The 24,599-nt window shown below is 46.9% G+C and overlaps 1 protein-coding gene and 1 long non-coding RNA gene across 4 annotated transcripts in view; one reads left to right on the forward strand and one right to left on the reverse strand.

The window, feature by feature from the left end:
• Positions 1–24,599, forward strand: part of LOC149855851 (netrin-4-like) — a 91,497-nt gene that overhangs the window by 12,377 nt on the left and 54,521 nt on the right. The gene's annotated exons all lie outside the window — the stretch shown is intronic.
• LOC149855852 (uncharacterized) lies at positions 5,756–9,013 on the reverse strand. 2 transcript variants are annotated; one of them, XR_016438510.1, is made up of 4 exons: positions 8,897–9,013; positions 8,650–8,805; positions 8,319–8,477; positions 5,756–6,388 (listed from the first exon to the last, which is right to left on the reverse strand). It is a non-coding gene; the product is annotated as an uncharacterized LOC149855852 (long non-coding RNA). The 2 variants fall into 2 exon arrangements; XR_016438509.1 differs by lacking the exon at positions 5,756–6,388 and having other exon boundaries at positions 7,348–8,477.

Raw genomic sequence — 24,599 nt, forward strand, 5'->3', positions numbered from 1 at the left:
ATGGGGTCTTACTGGATCGGAAACTCCGTTTTACGTCTTATGCCAAAAATGCCACCTACATCGATTGGCAAAGTATCTTCTGGGCACAGATGCTATATTGATTCAGAAGGGAGCACATCGCCTACAGAATCCCCAGGGCCACCTCCTGCTACATCCTCTGCTTTTGGTCACCTCCCAGTTCATCCGACTGCTGAAGCTAAGTTTGTCGGGGCTCATGCTACAAGGTGGTAACCTTTCAGAAATGATCAAACTCATTTCCCATTGAAATGCTAATGATTGTTAGGATGGTTATGATGCTAGTACTACCTGTCCCAGTTGACCCACACAGTTAACTAGTATTGAAGGATTTGTAGGATCAGGATGTTTCTACTAGGAAGGGAAATCAATGACGTCAGTTTTTCCTCAGTGCAGTCTGGTTTATTTATGGAGCAAGTACAATTCCTATTTCCATGAACATAGGCAGGTGATACCAGGACTAAGCCTAAGATTATGCAAACAGACTGTTTGAGGAGGCTTCAGAAGGCAGGACCACGCCATAGCTTGTTCTGAGAATCTGTGAGCTTAGCTGGGAAAGCCTGAGGGTGGGAGAATAGCAACAGCAACAAGCCAGTTGTAGAGCAGTAGGGCTGGAAGGGACCTCCAGAGGTCTAGTCCAACCCTCTGCCTGAGGCTATCCACCCATCCCGTACACACCATAATCTAAACTCTACATGGGACTACCCTCAACCCTGACAAAACACAGACCTAACACCCTAACTTGTTACAGGTAAAACAGGGGAACAAGGGCAGCCAATGTCCTACTTCTATGAAACATTGTCAGTATATGTTCAAGAGGACCCAGGTAGAGGGTCCTGCTACAGAAGAAGACAACCCCCCACAGTCAGTGTTTCCTTTAAACTGTGTGGTGTGTGCAGGCATGCCTGGCAGCGCGGCATGAGCGAGCCTGCACGGCCACACATGACACACAGCTTAGAGGGAACGCTGCCCACTGTCCGCGCCAATCTGGCCATGGGGTAAAATTCCTTCTTGACCCCAAATATGGTGATGGGTCTGACCCCAAGTGGAGGGGCAAGACCCTCTAGCCAGGAACCTCTTTGTAGTAGTTTTATTCAGCTCACATTTTTCCAATTTGTTTATGAAACAATCACATGGGACCTTGTCAAAAGCCTTGCTGAAATCCAGGTACATTTTATCCACAACAATCTCTTCATTTTCCTGTCCAAGAAGGAGATAAAGTTGGTTTGACATTATTTGTTTGTCACAAATCCATGCTGGCTGCTTGCAATCAGCCCTTCTTCCTTCAGATGCTTGCAAATGGCCTTCTTTAGGGTATGTTCCAGTAACTTTCCAGGTATTGAGGTGGCAATAACTGGTCTATAGTTCCCTGGGTCCTCCTTCTTGCCTTTTTTAATGAGGGGTGCTATATTGGCCCTTTTCCAGTCATCTGCTACCTGGCCTGTCTCCCACAACTTCATGAAGGTCATTGCCAAGGGCTCTGAGACCTCCTCTGCCAGTTCCTTCAGGACCCTGGGATGCAGCTCATCCAGCCCTGCTAACTTGAATTCTTCCGACCTAACAGAAGCTCTCTGACCGTCTCTTTTGTTATCTCCCCCTGCAGCTTGCCCCCTTCCTTATCCAGATAATCCTTATTAAATGTCTGGCTGCAGCTTAATTTTTTTGTGAAGACTGAGGCAAAGTAGCTGTTGAATTAGCTCCCCCACCTTCTTTCTATCTTCAGTTAGGAGTTGCCCCCAGCTTGTTAATAGAGGGCCCACAGCTTCCTTGGTCCTTCTTTTCTCGCTGACATACTTATACAACTTCATCTTATTGTCCTTAACCTCCTTTGCCAGATGCAGCTCACTCTTTATCTTTGCCTTCCCGATTTTGGTCCTGCAGGTCAGAGACGACCCAAGCAGGGTGCGGGGCCCGAGGCAAATCAGCCATTGTGGGGCCCTGCCCCTTGATGCGAGGAAGCCAGCGGTGGATTTGGCAGCAAGGGCAGGGGGGTTGGATGTGAAGCTGGCAGCACCATGGATTTGCTGCGGCCATTCTGCCTGGGCCCGCGGGAGCCCCCTAAGCTTGGGGCCCAGGGCGGTCACCCCGATTGGGCCCTCACCCTAGGGATGGCCCTGCTGCAGGTTCTTGCTACTTCCTGGTATGCTTTCTTGGTGACCTTCCCATTCTTCTATTGCCTGTATGCTTTCCTTGTGTATCTGAGGCATTTTAGAAGCTCCTTGTGCAGCCGCATTCATCTCTTGCCATTCTTCTTGTGCTTCCATCAAGTCAGGACAGTTTCTTCTTGGGCTTAGAAGCTCCCAGCCCTCCTGGTGCCTTTATCCTTCAACCTATCCTCCCAAGACACTATGCCTATTAGATCCTTGAATCGGATTAAACTCAGCTTTTTAAAATCTAGCATCCTAATTTTGCTGGTCTCATGCTTTTCCCTGCCTCAGGATCTGGAATTCTATCATATGATCGCTTCCACCCAAGTTACCCATCACTTTCATATTCTCCACTAGTTTTTCCCTGTTGGTTAGGATAATAACTGAGATAAATGATCCCTTAGTTGTATCCTCCACTTTCTGGAGGAGAAAGTTGTCCTCCACACAATTTAGGAACTGGCCTGACATCTTATGGTTGGCTGGATTGTTCTTCCAGCAGATGTCTGGAAAACTAAAGACTCCCATCAGTACCATCCCATAGCCCTTGGATAGATTTGTCAACTGCCTGGAGAGTGCTTCATCCACCTTCTCTTCCTGATTTGGTGGCCTATAATAAATCCCCACCATTATATTGGAACTGCATTTCTCACTTTTCATCTTCTCCCAAACGCATTCTGATTTCCCATCCTCTTCCTCCTGAACCAAGGAACAAGTACCTGTGCTTCTGACATACAAGCCAAGACCACCACTTTTTCTCCCAATCCTGTCTGTCTGAAACAGAGTGTAGCCCTTCCTGTTGATGTTCCAGTCATAAGAGCTGTCCCACCAGGTCTTGGTGATGCCAGTCAGATTGTAGTTCTTTTCACAGGCTGCAACTTCTAGCTCATCTTGTTTATTCCTCATACTTCTTGCATTTGTCTCATGTATTGTATGTAGTTTGCATTTTGACCTTCTTGCTTCCTTTTTGTGCCACTTGTTGCAGTCCTGTAGCTCTGGGGCCCTTTTCCCAAGTTGAATTGCTTCTTTGAGTTATTTCCCCTCTGGACTGTGTGCTCTGTTGCTGGACAGTTTTGATCACCCTTCCTTGTGGCACCTAGTTTAAAGCCCTCCTTACTAGGCTGGCTGGATAATGCCCAAAAATGCTCTTTCTGTTCTTATCAGATGGATCCCATCTCACGGTAGCAGTCGTCCTCTCAAGAACATCTGTCCATTGTCAGAGAAGCGGAAGCCTTCATGTCAGTACCACTGCCTCAGACATGCGTTCACTTCCAGGATGTGAGGGTCTCTGTCTGGACCTTGGCCCTCCATAGGAAAAATCAATGAGAACAGCACTTGTGCTCCAAGGTCCTTAATCCTCCTTCCAAGACTCTCATAGTCACCTCTGATCTGCTCAGTGTCATTCCTGGCCATACCATTGGTGGAGAAGCAGGAAGGAGTACGGTGGTCCAAGGACGGATGAGCTTTGGTAGACTCTCTGTGACATCCTGCACTCAAGCTCCAGGCAGGCAGCACAGCTCCCAGGCCCCCAAATCTGGATGACAAATTGTCTCCCACAAAATGGAGTCACCAACCACCATCACTCTTCTCTTCCTTCTTGGCGCAGTGGTCCTGGAGCCCCTGTCCCTGAGGCCTTGCACTTCCTGCTCTCTTAGCTGCTGCCTCCTCTGCCTCGTGCCTGCAGCTGTCCTCTCCACTGCCTCCTTCTCAGCAGCTCCACGGCTGGGTGCTTGGAAGCAGTTGCTGACTTCAGTCAGCTCCTCTTCAATCCTGGGGGCCCTCCTTCTCTGAGTAGTCACATGCTGCCACTTCTCCTCATTGCCCTTTGGTCCCTCTAGCACCAGCTTCTCTTAACTCACCAAAAGCATCCGGGAATGTCTCCTAGCTAAAAGGGAGGCGCTCACCCAATGGGAAGGAGGGGCCAGCACCAGGGAGGACTATACTGTGGTTGCTCAGGGATGCAGGGGGCGGTCGGGAAGGCCAAGGCGGAGATGGGACTGGGCCTAGCTTCCCAGATCAAGGCCAACAAGAAGTCCTTTTTTAAATACACAGGGGGCAAAAAGAAGGTTCCGGGTAACGTGGGGCCCCTGCAGGCCACGCTAGGAAATTTGGTCGTCACACCAGACGACAAAGCCAACCTATTTAACGACTTCTTTGCCTCCATTTTCCTGAGCAGGGACTGGAACAGCCATCCCCCCACCCGGCCCCCCTCAGGCTGGGGAACTCCCTTCTCGTCAGGGCAGAGGCAGAAAAGGATCTCGGAGTCATCACTGATCCCAAGATGAGCATGGGCCAGCAGTGTGGGGAGGCAGTCAGGAAGGCCAACCGTACCCTGTCATGCATCCACAGATGCATCTCAGGCAGGTCCAGGGAGGTGATCCTCCCCCTCTGTGCGGCTCTGGTCAGGCCGCAGCTGGAGTACTGCGTCTGGTTTTGGGCACCGCACTTCAGGAGGGATGTGGACAACATGGAGAGGGTCCAGAGGAGGCCACTCACATGATCAGGGGTAGCAGGGCAGGCCCTACGAGGAGAGGCTACGGGACCTGAACCTGTTCAGCCTCCACAAGAGAAGACTGAGGGGGGGACTGAGTGGGGATCTAGTGGCCTGTTACAAACTAGTCAGGGGGGACCAGCAGGCATTGGGGGAGTCCCTGTTCCCCTGAGCACCGCCAGGAGTGACTAGATATAATGGTCACAAGCTGGCAGAGGGTAAATTTAGGTTAGACATCAGGAGGCGCTACTTCGCTGTCAGGGTGGCTAGGATCTGGACATCAGGTGCTGGCTCCTACCCTGGGGGTCTTTAAGAGGAGGTTGGATGAACACCTTGCTGGGGTCGTTTGACCCCAGTACTCTTTCCTGCCATGGCGGGGGGTCAGACTCGATGATCTGCTCAGGTCCCTTCCAACCCTAGAAACTATGAACTCTTGTCCTAGCAATCTTCCTGGTCCTGGATGCAATGCAGTATGGAGACCCATGCTTCCAATTTGTGAATCATCTCTTCCAAGGCAGATACCAGCTTACACTTCATAGATTCATAGATTCATAGATGCTAGGGTCGGAAGGGACCTCAATAGATCATCGAGTCCGACCCCCTGCATAAGCAGGAAAGAGTGCTGGGCCTACATTACCCCAGCTAGATACACATCCAACCTTCTCTTGAATACCCCCAGGGTAGGGGAGAGCACCACCTCCCTTGGGAGCCTGTTCCAGACCTTGGCCACTCGAACTGTGAAGAAGTTCCTCCTAATATCCAATCTAAATCTGCTCTCCTCTAGCTTGTGGCCATTATTTCTTGTAACCCCCGGGGGCGCCTTGGTGAATAAATACTCACCAATTCCCTTCTGTGCCCCCCTGACGAACTTATAGGCAGCCACCAGGTCGCCTCTCAACCTTCTCTTGCGGAGGCTGAAAAGGTCCAGTTTCTCTAATCTCTCCTCGTAGGGCTTGGCCTGCAGGCCCTTAACCATACGAGTGGCCCTTCTCTGGACCCTCTCCAGGTTATCCGCATCCTTCTTGAAGTGCGGCGCCCAGAATTGCACGCAGTACTCCAGCTGCGGTCTGACCAGCGCCCGATAGAGGGGAAGTATCACCTCCTTGGACCTATTTGTCATGCATCTGCTGATGCACGATAAAGTGCCATTGGCTTTTCTGATGGTTTCGTCACACTGCCGACTCATGTTCATCTTGGAGTCCACTAGGACTCCAAGATCCCTTTCCACTTCCGTGCCACCCAGCAGGTCATTTCCTAGGCTGTAGGTGTGCTGGACATTTTTCCTCCCTAGATGCAGCACTTTGCATTTCTCCTTGTTGAACTGCATTCTGTTGTTTTCTGCCCACTTGTCTAACCTGTCCAGGTCTGCTTGCAGCTGTTCCCTGCCCTCCGGCGTGTCCACTTCGCCCCATAGCTTAGTGTCATCTGCAAACTTGGACAGAGTACATTTCACCCCCTCGTCCAAGTCGCTGATGAAGACATTAAAGAGTATCGGTCCAAGCACCGAGCCCTGCGGGACCCCACTGCCCACACTCTTCCAGGTTGAAACCGACCCATCCACCACAACTCTCTGGGTTCGACCCTCCAGCCAATTCTCCACCCACCGGACTGTGCAGTAATCCAAGTCACAGCCCCTTAACTTGTTCACCAGTATGGGGTGGGATACCGTATCAAAGGCCTTCCTGAAGTCCAAGTATACGACATCCACCCCTCCTCCTGCGTCGAGGCGTTTTGTGACCTGGTCATAAAAAGAGACTAGATTGGTCAGGCACGATCTACCTGCCACGAACCCGTGCTGGTTTCCCCTCAGCATAATTTGTCCTGCCGGGCTCTCACAAATGTGAGCCTTGATGATTTTCTCAAAGATTTTGCCAAGGATGGAGGTGAGACTGACTGGCCTATAGTTACCCGGGTCCTCCTTCCTCCCCTTCTTGAAAATGGGAACCACATTGGCCCTTTTCCAGTCCTCCGGGACTTGACCCGTGCGCCACGAGCATTCAAATATTCCCGCCAGTGGCTCTGCAATGATGTCGGCCAGTGCCTTCAGTACCCTCGGATGGAGCTCATCCGGGCCTGCCGACTTAAAGGCATCCAGTTCCTCCAAGTGACCCTGCACCACCTCAGGGTCCACGCATGGAAGTCTGGTGCCTTGCTGCTGCCTCCCTACACTCCCAGTGAGAGACTTGTCATGCCTCTCACTTAGGAACACTGAGGCGAAGAACTCGTTGAGGAGTTCAGCCTTGTCCCCTCTGTCCGTCACCAATTGTTTCTGCCCATTTAGCAGGGGTCCTATTCCTCCCTGTGCCTTCCTTTTACTCCCTATATATCTAAAAAACAATTTCTTATTGTCTTTTACTTGGGTTGCCATCCTCAGCTCCATGGTAGCTTTGGCCTGTCTAACTGCCTCCCTACAAGCACGAGCAGAAGAGGTATATTCCTCTTTGGTGATCTCTCCCTGTTTCCACTTTTTATGTGCTCCCCTTTTGGCCCTTAGTCTGCCCTGGATTTCTCTGGTCAGCCAGGGAAGCCTCCTGGCCCCTTTCCCTCTTTTACCTCGCACGGGGATCGTCTCGCTTTGTGCGAGAAGGATAGCTTCCTTAAGGCACAGCCACCCTTCTTGGGCTCCCATCATTTCAAAACTACTACTCTGCAGTGCATCCTTCACTAATCGCCTGAGTTCGCTGAAATCAGCTTTCCTAAAGTCCAGCACGTTCACCCTACTGGTTACCTTACCCACTCGACGCCTTATGTTGAATTGTACTTTTAGGTGATCACTGTCCCCCAGATGGCTACCGATCTGTAGGTCCCCTACTATGTCATCCCCCGTTGCCAATACCAGATCCAGTAAGGCATTCCCCCTAGTGGGACCATGTACCTCCTGCGTCAGGTGGAGGTCCTGTACACAGGTTAGAAACCTGCGTGAGCGGTGGGACTTTGCTGTCTGTGTCTCCCAGCAGATGTCCGGGTAGTTTAGGTCCCCCATGACCACCGCCTCTTTAGCTTTTATGGTCTCTGAGAGTTGCCTCAGGAGCCCCAAATCTATTTCTTCCCCTTGATGTGGGGGTCTGTAGCAGACCCCTACCACCAAATCCTTTTCTCCTTGCCCTCCATGTAGCCTAACCCACAGTCCTTCTACTTCCTCATCCTTTGATTCTGTCTTGATGAGGGTTGATGTATATTGCTCCTTAACATAGAGCGCAACCCCTCCCCCCCTTTTCCCCACTCTGTCCTTTCTGTACAATCTATAGCCCTCAATATGTACCGCCCAGTCGTGGGATGGATCCCACCAGGTTTCCGTCAGCCCCACTAAGTCGTAGTCATTTAGTGCAACCAGGAGCGCTAGTTCATCCTGCTTGTTCCCCATGCTCCTAGCATTAGTATATAGGCACTTGAGCCCTGTGACTGGTGCTTTTGCTACCCCCTCGCTCCAAGTCCTAAAGGGCTTTTTGTCTCTAACCTTCCCGTTCCTTACCTGTGCCGTATTGCTGTCCACCCCCTGTCTTTCACGTTCCCAAAGCTCTCTTTCTTCAGGCTGGGCTGTCCTTGTGGGTGCCACCTGGTTTGGTGGTCCACAGCCTCCCCCACCCTCATCTTCCCCTCCCCCCGACGAGCCTAGTTTAAAGCCCGCCGGAGGAGATCCGCCAACCTGGAAGAAAACACACGCTTACCTTTGGGGGACAGGTGAAGCCCATCCCAGCTGAGCATGTCCCTCGTTGTAATGTGTGGGTCATTGTCCAGGAAGCCGAAGCCTGCCTTGAGACACCAATTCCGAAGCCGCCAGTTGGTCTCTCGGATGCAGTTCTCATGCCGTCTTCCGCGTCCGTTCACTGGTAGGATGGAAGAGAATACCACCTGTGCACCAAATTCCCTCAGCACGCCGCCCAGAGCCTGGTAGTCCGCCATAAGGTGATCGGGGGTTCTCCTGGCCGCATCATTAGTACCCACATGGACAAGGACCATGGGGTAGTAATCGGTGGGCTTGATCCTGGCCTGGATTACCTCCGTCACATCCTGAATCTTAGCTCCAGGCAGGCAGTAGACCTCTCGTGCTGAAGGGTCCTGGCGACAAATGGGCCCTTCCGTACCTCTCAGGATGGAATCACCTATGACGAGCACGCGTCTCCTCCTCTTCTGGGTCCTCTCGGATCTCTTGATCTGTTTGGAGTGTGAAGAATGTGGCATTTCCTCCTGCCCAAGGGTTTCCTCCTCCCTTTCCATCTCCTGCAGAGTCGCCAAGGCCTCGTACCTGTTCTCCAGTCGAACTGGAGAAGCTTGTACCTGCTCGCTGCGAGCCGCTCCGGTCCTGGCTGTGACCGTCTGCCACTCTGCTGTGGAGGTCCTTCCCTGGGCTGCTTCTTCCTTGATACAGGCAAAGTGCTTCTGCCCCTCCGGGAGGAACATAATCATGGCACATCGCGTTCAAGTCATAACAGCTGACTCAGACTCCATTTGTGCTCCCTTTGGTGCCTGGAGAGTGCCTATGCTATAAATAGGGAGAGGGGTAGAGGGAAAAGATACACCACAGGAACCTGCAGGGCAAGCACCTGCACTAGGGCCCTTGTCCACACACATGAACAGAGTCTCTTGCTACTGGCTCCCTCCTGGGTGAACTCCCTAAGCCAGCTCCCTCTCTGTTTGCTGCGCCCACGATTCGCTAGGAGCTGTCTTTTTTATAAGGCTGCCTAACCTAGCTGCACCCCTCAATTACCTAAACCAGCCCCAGCCAGAGCAAGCCCTGTTACTCCAGAAGGGGGAAGGGGAAAAAAAAGAGAGAGAGGGAGAGAGAGAGAGAGACAGTAGGGATGCACCAAAAAAGATTTTCTCAGCAGATACCAATAGCCAATTATTAACTGCCCATATCGGCAAATACTAATCTGATAGCTGATACTTAGTAATAAAGCTCATTGAACAAGCTTTAGTTCAAGTGCTCCCACCACCATACAGGAGACATGATGGCACTTTAATTAGAGCAGCTCTTGGAGCCATGCTAATTAAAGCGCTGCGCCTCCACTCCCAAATCACATGTAAAAGTGGCCCATGCCTGTTGCAGCCCCTGCCCTTCAACAACAGCCTAAGGGCAGCTGCCTGAGCCTGAGACTGCCAAGGGCTGGGGGTGTCTCTGGGCACTTTAATTAGAGCGACTCTTGGAATCGCTCTAATTAAAGCGCCGCCCCCTCCACTCTCAGAGGCTTTCTTCCCACCAGGAGCATGCAGCAGGAGGGAGCGGTTGTCCCAGCTCCTGGGCCACAGACCGTGCTGGGTCCCCCTGGGGTGTGTGATTGTTGTGTTGGGTTTTTTTCCTTTCTCTTTCTTCCCTGGGGAAACCCCCCAAATACACAGACCAGGCACTAAGCAAATGCTGTAACACCAAGCAGCCACCCCAAGTCACTAGTACAGAAAAAAGCCTCTTCAAGGCAGTCTCACACCTGAGCTGCTTATCCCAGAGCCACTGCTCTCTGCTTCCTGCTCAGCTTACTTCATTAAATCAAAGTAGGATCAGAAAGAACCGTGTGAATCCACAGCAATGCACTCACTTCACAGACATACTGCTGTGTAGTGCCCCTCTCATCTTAGGAGGACCTTTCTCTGCAACACAAGCATCACATTTCCTGCACCAGTTTTCTGCCTCCCACCTACATTATACCCAACAGCAATTTGCTCTCAGCATGGCTAAGGTTTTGGGAGCCAAGTGTCCAGCGCTTTTAAAATCATGACATAACCTCAGAAATTCCTTTTTCAGTGTATCCAGTAAAACCAGCCAATCCCCACAGGTGTCGCTGACTATTTTTTTCACCATCGCTTATACAAAATTTCATCCTTATGTTCCAAACTATCCAGAGAACTTTTAAAGTTGTACGTGATCGCTACACTTGAAGGTGGCTGTGTTTGCCAAATGATTTTCCAATTCTGATATCAAGATCCTCTCTTCTGGAAGCTGTTTAGCTGCTCTGGTGGCTATTCCTGCAACCCTACATTAGCTTTTCAAATGGATGAACTAGAACATTTGCAATGATACAAACTATGAGAAGAGAGAAGACATCTATCTTTTCCTTCGTGCAGTCAGTCTCCTGAGCAACTAATTCTTTGCTCTGCTGCTTAGGGCAGTGTTTGCAATTAGTGTCCTAACAAAGCCAACTGGACAAGGTATCAGCATTACCACATTGTGTGGCTGGGGAATCATAGCACTTTGTTTTTGCCAATGACTTGGCAAGCTGTTCCTCCTGGATCTAAAGAACTACTGCAGGGATATCCAGGCCCCATGTTCACACATATAGGTGATGGTGAAAGTGTCCTTTAGATTTAATCACTGCTAGAACCACTTGTCAGGAGCTGCAAAAAATCTGTCTGGAGAATTCAGACTTCTGATGTAATAAGCCGCCTTCCTCTCGAGTCCTTTGGATTCTTGTGTCAGTGTCCCAAATTCTGTTCGTGAACATCTGTGTCCAATCAGAAAGGGACTTTTAAATATGAGTAGATCAAGATAGGAGCTGTTACAAGAGCCTTTTTCAACTCTGAAAATGCTAAATCACATTCAGCTGATCACTGAAATGTTTTTCTTTTCTCACCCAACCTATGCGAGCAGTTTGCAATGTGACAAGCACACAAATAAATCTTCTCCAGTATGAGTGGAGTCTTACAATACTCTGCATATCTATGAGCCTCCGAGGATTTGGCCTATTCTGTACAGCCTTCGTTTCTTTTTTCTCAGTCAAAATCCTCCCTTCACTGATTGCCTGCCCGAGATAAATTATCTCTTTTTGGAACAGCTCACATTTCATTTGGGTTTGGCTTCAGACTGGCAGCCATGGGCTTATCACAGAACATTTCTAAATGCATCAGTTCCTGTTCAAAGTTTGAGCATGCCTGAGGGTATCCCCTGAGTGCAACAGAGAAGCTGATAGTGGCATCCCATGCAATACCGTGTCATTTAGCCTCTCAAATATGACTGGGGGGCTACAGGAGCCAAGAGCCATTTCTTTAAATTGCCACAGCCCTCGTTCTGCTCTGAAAGCATCTTTTCCCCCTGCCTTTTGGATCGTGCCTACAACCACTTTTAGGATCTAGGATGGAAAACTAGATTCAACTTACTACAGCATCCAGGTAATTGTCTCTTCACTGTAATAAATGAACTTATTTTAAAGGGTTTTTATTTCAGTTTTCTGTAGTCCACAAATACTCTTGTGCTGCATGCTTTTTTGTTCACCAAAATGAGAGATGAGGCCCAAGGACCAACTGAAGGCTCAATGATACCTTCCTGATGCATTTTCTCAACAGCCTATAAACAGCACTCCTGTCTTTGCTACTGGTGAGGCTGCAGTTTAAAGGGCTGACGTTCTCCCCATCTCAATTTTGTGGTGGACCACAGCAGTTCAATATGCATCATTGTTGGTCTGGGAAAACATCTTGTGGTTTCTAACCAAAGTCTTTTACGGTGCGTTTACACTAGAGAAGCAGCATGTTCCTGCAAGGATACCCTTGAACACATCCCACCTATCCACTCTTGCTTGCACCTGTCAATCCTAGAAATATGCCGGTGAGGCCACTGTGAGTTCTTCACATGTTGGAGACTGAGGTCTCCAAACCAGTGGATTACCTCTTTAGATTCTTGCCGCATCTCATCTCTGTTAGTGGGTTCCAAGTTGACCAGAACACTTCTTATCTTCCTTAGTTTGTGGAAAAGCTTCTGGTGTACGGCAGTTGAGTGGTCACTGATCACTCCTTTGATTTGTCCTGCCATTCCAGATGGGGAGTGTTGTCACTGGGCTTCCCAGTCTGCTTGGCCACATTCTAGGGGCTGCCTCAATGACTCCATCCTTCCTGCACATCATCCCTTATCCTTTCCCAGGAAACCTCTAGAGGCAGCTTTACTTCCTTTCCTATAGTCTCCAATTCTTGTTCTATTTTAATTCGATTGGGCCTTTCTTGATTCCAATCTTCGTTCCATTGTGGTACAGCACTAGTGTCACTTTCCTTGGTGACTGTGATCCCACTGCTAGGATCTGTACCACCCTTTTAGACTCAACTGTTTAGCCAATATTGAGTCATTTCTATTAGGAGAGGAAACTGATGAAGGAAACAGATTTTTCTTTGATGCAGCTCTATTTATTTACAAGAAACATCCTACTTCCCCTGAAAACAATAGGAATCAAACAACAAGAGCGATTTTTTTCTTGGTCAATAAACCAAGTTTCTTTTTCCAGCCAGCACTCTACTCAAAAGGCACTCTTTTTCTAAGCTTTCTCAAGGTCATACTACAAGTGTTTCTGTGGGCCTTGGCTTTCTTGCTACAGTGCCTGCCACTTAATAGAATGACACTGGGCAGAGCACTTTTGGTTCTAGTAAGCGGTGGCAAACACATGTTTAGTTGACACTGGGTGCGTCTACATGAGACACTTAATGTGCATTGGATTAATTCTACTGCACATCAGCACAGCTGGCAAAAACCGTGCTACTATGCTAATGCAAAGTAGATTAGTTCAGTGGGCATTAAGTGTCACACAAAAAGCATTCATCTGTGCTAATAAGTAGTAGGTTTACTCCAATGGGCATTAAGCATCACTTAAAAAGCATTCATCTGTACTAATGCACAGCAGCACCAATTACAGAACGCTAAGTTAGAAACTGTTACTATAGGTACTATAGGTACTAACTTAATGTGCTGTAATTACAATGCATTAATGAATGTGTAGACGTACCTACTGGCTGCTACATAGAACCTAAGTGTGCATCAAATGCAGGCACAAGATCTGATTCTAATAGCCAAAAGCTTGTATGCATATGGTGCAGTTTCAGCTTCTCATGCTAGTAAGTAGCTATTTCAATTAAATGAAAATCTAATAATAAGGAGAAAATGCCTATGGTGTAATGATTTTAGCATTTGGTTTCTGAGTTTTGATGCTAATATGTGGCTAGTTCTATTATGTGAAATTCTAATAACCAGTGTACACCATACCCTGTCTGGCCACTTCTGTGGTGTTTCTCTCTGTCACACATCTGTAACTGTACCATAACAGTATCCAGCCCCACGTGTTTGTATTCAGCCCTAAACAAAATCTCTCAATCCATGTAGCTCAGTTCCTTGCAAGTCTTGCATGGGCTTTATATATGGCACTTTTACATGTGCTCCGGAGGTGAAGGGGGCGGTGCTTTAATTAGAGTGGCTCCAAGAGCCTGTCTAATTAAAGTGCCACTGTGTCTTGTATATCTGTGTACCCGCGCTTAAAAATGGCCGCGAGGGTGCTTGAACTAAAGCTTGTTTGATGAGCTTTAGATAAAGTGCCCCCTCTGCCATTTTTAAGTGTAGGGAGGTCGATACATGAAATGCAGGAGGCTGCCAGAGCACAGCAATTGCCATGCTCCAGCAGACTTGATTAATTGAGTCTTAATCGAGTCTGCTCCGACACGCTGGAATTCCAGCACGTTGGAGCAGCCTCCGTGCTCGTGTATAGGCGCCCACATGTTTTGGGTGCTACTTGCTGTTGCTACAGCTCATTGTACTCAAAAGGAGTCTGCCCACGCCTTACACGTATCCTAAACGAAGGGCAGCTAGTATGATCACATGCTTTTAAAAGAAGTTCTGGTCAGTCACTGACATAACTCTATGGAATAGTTTTTTTATAAAGGTCTATTCAAAAACATTTTTCTACAATAAATGCTTCTCTCCAGCATTAAGCATTAGTTCTCATCTACCTGTCTACAGGTCTGTATTTCAAATGGGGCAATCACTATTGTATGTGGTCTTGAGGGTCAGCATTAACTTTAGGCCCAGACAGATTCAACTGAAGATAATGCCAAACCTTAAAGCTAAATTACTGCAACGTTGACTTAAGTTTGCCCAGAACTTGGGGCGCGAATCCTGTGTGGTGCAGATAAAGGTGGCAGTGTGAACATTTGCCTCTGGGCAGTGTGCATTTTTTGGAGCGCTTTCTTTGAGGTGAAGGACACCCTCTTAACAAATTAGAGTATCTGGAAATAAAAATGAATGTTGTTTGTCGAATAATACATTTGCATAAAAGCAAGGCATTGACATGCAGAATCTCTATCACAGCATCCCATGTATTGCCCCAGGGGCTAATGACCAGAAATAGGACCCTTCTAGTAATGGATCTGAATAGTGGAAGTGAGCTTTAAATCAAAGACCTGTTCATTTATGTGAGTGCCTGTGTGACAGATGACACCAGTGAAGTGTGATATAATAAGTCCATTACTGGAATTCACTGGGGGAGAGGAATTGTGTATGCCTGAATAAGGTAACTGGTTCCTATGGCAACATGCTAAATGTGTCTTGCTCAGAAGACCTGTTCCCGCTCCATTGTCTAGTCCAGGGTGACCTCTTTAGGGATGGATGTGCCCAGCTCTGCCTTTCTGTCAAAGATGAGTGGAGTCACTTTGTAGTTAAAGGACTTTTAATTATTCCTGTCAAAACTCCCCAAGCAGACCTGGAGTAATTAGATGGAGCACTGTGGACTCCAGGAGCGACCCATCTGCTCTAGTGGGAGCCATGGCCATCTCCATAGCAGCTATGTGAATGTGCTCAAAAGTTAAAGTCCTTTTGTGGGGAGCAATAGCTGGGACAGGGCTGTGTGCAATGACTCACAGAGGTCCCTGCTCAAAGTCCAGAGAAGAGGACAGTGCTGCAAAGATGTGGAAAAAGGGATAATCCATACACTCACATTTTTTGCCTGGTGCTCCCTTAGGCTAAATCCCAGTTAACTTCCTGCAAATGCCCTTTAAGAAAAGATATTTAGCAGCAATATACCTGTATAATTTGCAAGGATTTCACCAAGGTGCAAGTGCTTTCTGAAGGTCTGACTCGGCCAAACACTGCCAGATGAGCAGATTCAGCCTCTAATAGCTGTGACACAAGGACAGCATTCAGTCCTGGTGAAATGCCCAGCAGATCTGCAGCAGGCCTGGTAATAAGGCTCAGCACGATACATGGGTTATTCCAACTTTCAGCTGGAAAGGATTTGACGAGGGATTAATCACTCCTGAAGGCAGGCACCCAAATGTTATGACTAGGGCTGTCTGTTCAGCATTTAGTTTAACTTGAGCTGCAGAAGAGATAAAATACAGAGGCAGGTTGATGGAAAGCAGTTAGCACTGGCAGGATAAACAAGCGGAGAGCACTGCCAGGCCTGCTTCTCCAGCTGAAAAGCTCAGGGAGACACAAGGGTTTGTGTGTGAAGGTGACGAGCCTGGAAGAAACAGGCGGCATAGAGGGGGGACAGGGCTGGGGCCTTCCTTCCTGGCACATACACTGTAGGGGGGCACAGAAAGTCTTCTTCTGCCCATACTTACAAAGTAACAATCCAGGGACACTTTTCTGCCATCTCAACAACTTGGTAGGAAAACATACCTTTTTTTTCCTACACCATTATTTCTCCAATTCCTAGCATGCTGTGCAGCGGATTCCGAATAGAAATCTTATCTTTGCATTGCTATATAAAAAATTGGTGAAACTGCCCCTTAGCTTTTCATATGCAAATCTGCACGTGAAATTTTTAATCTGATGGACTCATGTTTGGCGTTTTTGAACTCCATGCAAAAGTTAGTGTGTTGGTTTTTCAGGGGTCATGTGTTTGTTACTGTTATAATGGGGCCTGTGGCAGCTTAGATTTTTCTTTTGTAGATTTGTTCTTCTGAAAACTTTCTACCATTTGGAAAATGGTGACAGGACAGGGAAGAAATGGAGTCAGTGAGGGGATATGGAGCCTTTCCCATCAGAATCCAGTCTAGATTATCAATTCCAATTTAGCCAGTGACTGGAAGTTGTTTGGTCGTGACTGGAAGTTACTTTTCAATGGCTGTTGAGCTACTGCCAGCGTGAAAAGAGATTGATTGTTCTCAGTCCAGTTTCTTCTAGCCAGGTGTCTGCATCATAAGGAGCCTACATGCTGCTATTTGTGATTTGTATTTCAGAACAAACTCAGTGCATTGAGTGGAAATAGGTTCTGTTGCAGTGTGATGGCACTTGGAAAAATGTTCTTGGGGCCTTGGGAATTACTGCAATCACATGATGATGCTTAAGCCTGATGGCAGTTGTGGGGGGGGAGGGTCAGTTGACCTGCCATCCTTGCCTGAAGGATGTGGGAATGAACTGAAGAAATTGGTGTGATGTGGCAAAACGTGAGACAAGTGCCAACTCAGCACTCGCTGGCATGCTCAGCAGAAGGACCAAAGATCCAACGGACTGTAGATGCTCAACATCACCTCTGCTTGTTCTTGTTACCCATTCCCGGCCTACCTCTACTTCTACTGCACCCTTCATGAGAAGGTGACTGAAACCAAATGCCCTATATCAGGGCAAGGCATGCCATTCAGGTCATAGAACAGAATGGTAATTTATCTGAACAACAGAAGTTCTGGGGGAGGCACAATAGACAAAGAGGAATTTTTTTAGGAGACACAGAAACTTGTGTTGGAGGGTAACTTGAATCTGGAGAAAACACCAGCAACAGAGGAAAGGAGAGAACAGTATACGACTTTTCAGTTTTGTCTCTCTCTAACCTTAATCACTTGGGGAGTTTTCCCATTATCTCCTAATCAGTAATTTATTCCTTCAAGATCTACCAGCAACCAGTGGAGAAAGTTGCTCTGACCAGTTATTTGAATTGCCCTACATGGGTATGCTTCATGGACTCCTGACAAATTGCTATTGTGGCCCAAATTTTGGATATTCTTTCTATAGTGCCTTATACATTATTTGCTTGTATACCACCTTTTCCTCAAAAATCAGCCCTCCAAAATGGGGATGCATGTCATGGGCAGGAAAGCTGATTTCTGCACCAGAACAGAAACATGCAGACACTGAAGTAGTTGCTATGCTTCTCACCTAGCCAGCTGCATGGAGGGAGGGACATAATCTACTTTTCAGCATCGCAGCCACAGATTAACCCTTTTATAGCTGCTGCTGAATTAGCAGCAGATTTGGCTGAGCAGAAAATGGAGGGTGCGTGAGTTAAAAACTATACTCTGCCTCTTCTCCATGTGGTCAGAATTGAGCCACGGCTCTGGAAAAGTCTTCTTTTCTTCATTCTGCCTTCCCAAAACAAGGTGTGTATCTATTTGGCAGTGCATGGCATGCAAGTATATATGGTCATTTTTTTCACCATATGGAACGTAACTCTTTGAAGGACTGGCATAACACCCTGTGGTTCTCAAGACTATTCCCCTGAATGAGAATTCTTGGATAATACAGGGATCATGGATATTTTATATCAAATTAGAGGGTCTATTCAGAGGACCAGATTGACGGCAGTGCCTAAATGTTGAATGCCAAATTTGGCCACTGAATTAGACCAAAGCAAATGTAAACTGTATCAACTCGTCTCTGTTGTGGAAAGACTGGAACTAATCCAATATGTCACTGTACTGATAATAGTAGCCATGTTTCCAAGTGTCGCTTACTGTGCAGTAGCTTGTTACTACTGCATAGTAGTGTTGTGGGGCACAAACCATAACACAAGACTACTGTGCAGTAGTAACAAGCTACTGTGCAGTCAGCGTCACCATAAAGCCATGCAGGGATGCTAGTGCGCAGTAATGCTGGTTACTGTGCAGTCATTTAGTACTTGGGTATGCAAGGAATAAATGACTCCACGGTAACAACTGCACAGTCAGCGCCTCGTGTAGACACAGCCAGTGGGTCTTAACCAGGTCAAGGATGAAAACTTGCATGGGTTTTTATTTAATAAACTGCCATATCCTGTACTAAAGTTGCTTCTCACTTTTACAGTCCATCATAAGAGGATTAAAATGCAGTGGTTTTGGAGCAAACTTTACAGTAAAACAGCAAGATGAATGTCCATAGGGCTAAGGGGGAAAAGTGGACATTATTTGTATTACTAACAATGTCCTGAAGCAGTAAAAACACTCTTCGTTCTTGTACTATAGGACAAAATATTTCTTTTAGCACTGCAGTTCCATCAGACTGATCAAACGGATAGGAAAATATGTGAGGTGAAAATGTTTAGCCACTCCCTTACGAACAAAATCAATTTAAAAGTAATCTATTATCAAAGGCAATGTTGGTCTGATATGATTTTTTTAGTATAGCTTTCTTTAAAGGGGTCCACCATGAGTACAAGGACATATCTGACTCCATTAACATGATCAGCATATCTTAGGGATGATTTGTAATATCAAATTCTTGTTATGCATCAGGATCTTCTTTTGTAGGAGGCCATGCATAGGAACTGCCCTGCATTCATGATTCATTCTCCTTGACCTGAGGCAATGAGCTTGCAATAGGGGGAGTCTTTGTTGTGTCCACATCTTTTCTGACTACTGCAGGCTGGGAGATCAGGTTAAAAAAACAGAATTATCTGCATCAAGGATGGAGAACCAAACATGGACCCAGTGAATGGCAGGAAATCAAAAATCTGAGACATTGTCTCTGGAATGAAGATGACCCTTTTGACTGGAAATAAAATAGCCAGTATGAAGTTACGCCAGCTGATGAACAGAAAAACACTTCCCTTAAGGGTGGTTTTTTTTAGTTGTTCAGTTACAGGGTTCTCCTACGTTTTTGCTGTTAGAAAGGTCAGAGCAGGTCAGGACAATGTCCATCTTTGTGAACCATAGCTGAGTGACTTTTGAAAATGAGAGTGGAAGGGGTGAAGTGACAAATATGCACTTGATAGCAGATATGCTGATAAGCATGAATGTCCTTACTAAGCATTCAGCCCCATTGTCAGCTTCTGATTATAAGGGTAAATCAGGACATAGGATGTACTGCTGCAAGGGGCTGGGAGCCTCTATGGAGATGCTGAATACTCTTAATTGCCACTGAATTCAGTGAAAATTGAAACCTTTTTTGTAGTGCTCTGGAGTTGCTCAGTACTAAGTAGAGGGCAATGTTTAATGAGCACTGGGAAGGAGACTTTCTTCTCTTGTTATTCACCTATAACTTCACCTAAAACTACACATTAATATTGGGGAAAGATATTCAGAATATTAGGGCAGGAGTATGGTAGCAGAAAGCCTCAAATACCACGTTATAAGGACTTAATAGAATAGCCATATGGTAAGTATCACCAGGAAGCCATCTTTGGATCATCCAGATCAAGAGTTGGCATCACAACAATAAGAACAATGCAATTACTTGTTCATTACATTTGATTGACCCTTTTGCAGGAACATAATTGGGAACAACAAATTTGCAACTGACCCATGGAAAACTAAGAAATTGGTATGATTTTTTTTCTTAAGCTAAACCAAAGGTAAAGGGCAAATGTCTATGTGTATGCCAAGAATCTGCCTTGTACGATTCAGAATGTGCAACACAGCCCATAAACTAACAAGTAGATCAGATCTCAGACCACCAGATAATTTAGTGAGAGCTGTAAGTGTAGAGTGTCTCTTTCCAGAGCTTATGACATTAGAAGTTTATTATGCCTTGGATCTATTTCTAATCATGATATCTCAAACCACCAACATAGAAGTGGTCTAGAGGGATGTCATTTTAATTTTAACTACTATCATTATTTTTAATAATGTGCACTTGTATAGCATATTCTATTTGGAATCCAAAGCCAGTAATGGATTCATACCCTTGTCCTTCAATGAAGTAGCTAAGTATTCACATCCCCACTTTACCAATGGGTAAACAGACACACACAATGATTGAGGATCTAATCCTGTTCTGGTTAAAAACACTGGAAAAATTCCTGCTGAAGTAACAGGAGCAGGACTTAAGTGACTTGTCCAGGGTCACTCTGAATATCTGGCAGGGCACTGAATAAACCCCAGACCTCCTAAATCAGATTTAACCACAATAACATCTCTCCCGTTTTTGATGTTCCTTGTACAATAATAAGTAAATAACTGAAGTTATTGTAATACCTTCCTTTGTCACAAAATGCGTATTTATACACCATGCGAATTTAGGTACAATCATCAAAAACATCTGGCTTCTGAGAGCTTAATTCCCTCCTACTGAATGAAGTAAACAAATTAAGGCATTAATTACTTTTTTTTATTAAAAAGGTTTTAGTAGACTGCTATAGTTAGGAATAAATATTTCAGGGACATTGTCACTGGCAGGTGTTGTAAGGCTTCGGCCTCTTCTTGCTGGGCGCCTTGCCCCCAGGCGACGTCAGGGTGAGGCTTAGGCTCGGGTGCCACATAGATTATATGGGTGCTGCTCCTACTCGCCTGCCACGTCTTCAGTGTTCTTTGTTGGGGAGGCAGGTCCCTTCAGGTGGCCCCCAAGGATGAAGAAGTCTCAATCCCCATTCTTTCTTCATGGGGCTCCAAACCTCCCCTTTATCCCACCCTTACCACTTCCACAGCCCGGATGAACTCTGCAGGTCTTCCCTTGGACGATTTTTCCTTTTCTCCCAGCTCATCCAGTTCAGAATAGGTTGGGCCTTCCCAGTCAATTCACCCTTCACCGCAGCTGGTTCCTTGACTTCAGGCCAGCTGGGACATGTAAGCTCCTGGCCTGTCTTCGGGCTAGCTAGGGTTTTCAATGACCTCAACCGAAAACAGCATCCGGGCCTCCACTGAAGGATCCCTGGGATCCCGTTTACTAGTGCCCCTTTTATAACTCAAAAAAAAATAAAACAGAAGGAAAGGACAAGGGACCTACTTGTCCCTGCACCCCGGCTGACTAAGCGGGCAGGCTACCGTCCCATGCCCCACCCTGGTCCGACTCCTTAGTTTGGCCCCGGCTGACCTAGAGTCACTCCCCATCTTCCCCCGACTGGTAGGGTGCATAGTTCCCACACCAGGTTGCTTGTGCCTCCCCACTGTGCCTCTTGTAGGGGGTAACCACTCCCTGCTGGCGCCTCCCGCCACCATACCTCAATTCCCTGAAGAGGTTGCAGTATCATTCCTGGGAGATTCTTGTTTCCCCTGGCTAGGGCTTCCTCCCTGCTGTGCCAGAGCCCTCTGCTTCCCCTCTCTTGTCTTTAGCTGGGCGATCTTCCTCCTTGCCGCCAGCGTTTCCAGGTCGGTGTCCTCTTCTCCCGCCGCCGGCACCTCTGGGTCGGTGTCCTCTTCTCCCACCACCGGCCCTGCAGCTGTTTTCCCAGCTGCTATTTGAGCAGCCTGCGGTTCTCAGAGGATCTGCCCATATCCCTCACCGATCCGCAGCTGCAGGCAGCTCCAGAACCGTGGAGCCGATGCCCACGATTCCTCCCGGCTGCCACTCATCAGGATCCCTGTGGTAAGTATCGGGGCGCATGGGTTGGGGGTCTGGGACCCCTTAGAGGGGCTTTTGCTGCCCCTCTCACGGACATTATCAGTGGGGAAGGCAGATCTCTTTTAAAAGCTCTCATTTGGGATCCAGTCCTGCAATTGTGTGAGTACATGCATGAGTAAGGCCTGTTTAGGTATCTTGTGGATTGAAAAACTGACAGGGAATAAATATTGTAAATGATGCCTATGGGCCTTCATTGTAACCTGTATAAAGCAATTGATTAGATAATGAAAAGCAAGAGAGCAACAATGACACCACACGTTCATTTGTGGCTAGTCAGTGTCATCAGCAGCACTTCAAGGACTGTGTTTCCTTGAGCAAGGAGGAAAAATTGCTGAAAAATTGAATTTCTGGTTCTGTTCTCATGAGGGAAGCCTGTACTGGGGCTGCTAAGCTGACTCAACCACCCAAGTAAGCACACTGGACTGGTGCAAAACAGGGCTTGCACTAATGCAACTTTCTCCGGACACTGGTACATGCCTACAGGACTCTGATAGAATATCAGACTTCCCTTTCAGCCTATCCCAGAGTAAGTCATATTAGTTCAAACCTTATTTTGCATCACAAAATGCTACACATCTATCTTAGCTATGGCAATATACATTTTCCTAGGGCAGTTAGGGCTTTGGTTTCTTTAATTCTTAGGATCATAAGAAAATATGACTGGAAGGGACCTCACAACGTCATCTGGCTTAGCCCCTTGCTCAAGGCAGGCCCATCCCTGACTAAATTATCCCAGCCAAGTGTTTGCTAACTTGTTCTTGAAAACATCCAAGGAGAGATTCCTTAACTTCTCTATTCTTGTACGATGAAGGCTTGATTCTTGTCAAGTTAAGGTTAACAAGAAACCAGAGGTTGCTGAGTTCAAGAAGAACATGAATACCCCAAAAGACTCCATCATTCTTATGTCACTGGAGCCACATTTTTAATGCTATACAAGTCTTGCTGTGGGAGAGACTAGGATAAACACACCAACCTCACCACTGAACTGATTCTAAGGAGCAGAAATGCATCATCAATTAATCATAAAAGGAAATCCTTGTGTCTCAAATGGCATGGAATATCACCTGTTCCATAAAAGGATGCCAGGATCCCTATGGGACTTGCAGCCTATTAACATCTCTGCTGATGGCTAGAGGCTCCGAGTTCTAAGAGGAACTGGAAATGTCAAAGCAACTCCCCTGAAGAGATGCAAGGCCTGAAATGGAAATATTTGCAAAACATTAAACCCACAGGAGGCCTGAGCATTTTCTAAGCTGTCAAGTGAAGAAAGGAAATCCAATACACCTTCATGATAGCAGATGGCGCTGTGCCAATAGCCAAACTCTGCAGCTGTTCTTTAAGCCTAAAGATCTCATTGCTAGTTGGGATACATGTAGAAAGGACAGGTAATTAACACGTCACAAACCCTACCTGAAAACGTTAGCTCACACTATCTATAATAGGCTTGTAATATTACTAGAGACAGGAGCTAATTCACTGGTAGCATAATCCAATGCAATTCCACTTATATCAGTTAGAAATACGATCCAAAGTACATAGTAAAAATACTAAAAATCTGGCTCCAGTGATATAATACTGGTGGAATCTTTTGGGGAACGTGTGTGTGTGCGTGTGTGTGTGTGTGTGCGCGCGCGCGCGCGCGCGCGCACGCAGGCACACAAAGGGAGGAAGACAGGAAGGCATCTAATCCAACCCCTTGCTCAAAGCAGTACCATCCTCAACTAGATCATCCCAACCAAGACTTCATCTAGCCAGGTCTTAAAAACCTCCAAGGATGGAAAGTCCACCACCTCTTTGGGTAACCTCTTCTAGTGCTGTTCTACCGTCTTAATGAGAAAGTTTTTCCTGATATTCAACCTAAACTTCCCTTGCTGCAACTTGAGACCATTGCTCCTTATTTCTGTCATCTGCCACCTCTGAGAACAGTCCAGCTCCATCCTCTTTGGAACCTCCCCTTAGGTAGTTGAAGACTTATTAAACCTACTGTCTTCTTTTCTCCAGACTAACTAAGCTCAGTTCCCTCCACCTTTCCTTATAAGTCATGTTCCCCAGCCGTCTAACCATTTTTGTTGCCCTTGCTGACTCGCTCCAATTTGTCCACATCCTTTCTGTAGTGGGGGCCCAAAACTGGACACAGTACTCCAGATGTGACCTCACCAGTGCTGGATAGAGGGGAATAATCATGTCCCTCATCTGCTGGCAACATTCCTACTAATGCATAGACAGACAGACAGATTCTTTTCTTCTGAAGATCTGCAAGCTTTCTACAAACATGAGTGAATTAAGTCTGTCCAACCCTCCTAGTGAAGTAGATCCATATTATGATCCCCCATTTTACAGCTGGGGAATCTGAGGCAAGGGAAATTAAATGCCGTGCTCAAATATGTACAGGATGGCAGAGGCACAAGTGGCACTAGAATCCAGGTCTGCACGGTTATAGACTCACACCTGTCATATTTTTCCAACTGACTTGGAGCAAAATGCTTCTAAGGCACCTTTTCTTCAAGTTTGTAGTGTCTCTGTGAAATTGGGAGTGAGTGTAAAAGACAGGGCATTCTTAGTGTACACTTTGTGGAGGCCTTGGACAGTAATTGCTAGTGGCTGGCTGGAGAGTATGAAAATCGAGCTTGTATAAGGAATACAAGAATGTGAATTAAATAGGCTGCGTTAACCTTTTGGTCTCTGTTATCCTGTGCCCTTTCTGCAAACCATGGAGGAATACTTTAAGGCTTAATTTCTT

Source organism: Crocodylus siamensis, chromosome 11 (genome assembly GCF_052110815.1).
Source record: "Crocodylus siamensis isolate JL-2025a chromosome 11, ASM5211081v1, whole genome shotgun sequence".
Taxonomy (NCBI): Eukaryota; Metazoa; Chordata; order Crocodylia; family Crocodylidae; genus Crocodylus; species Crocodylus siamensis.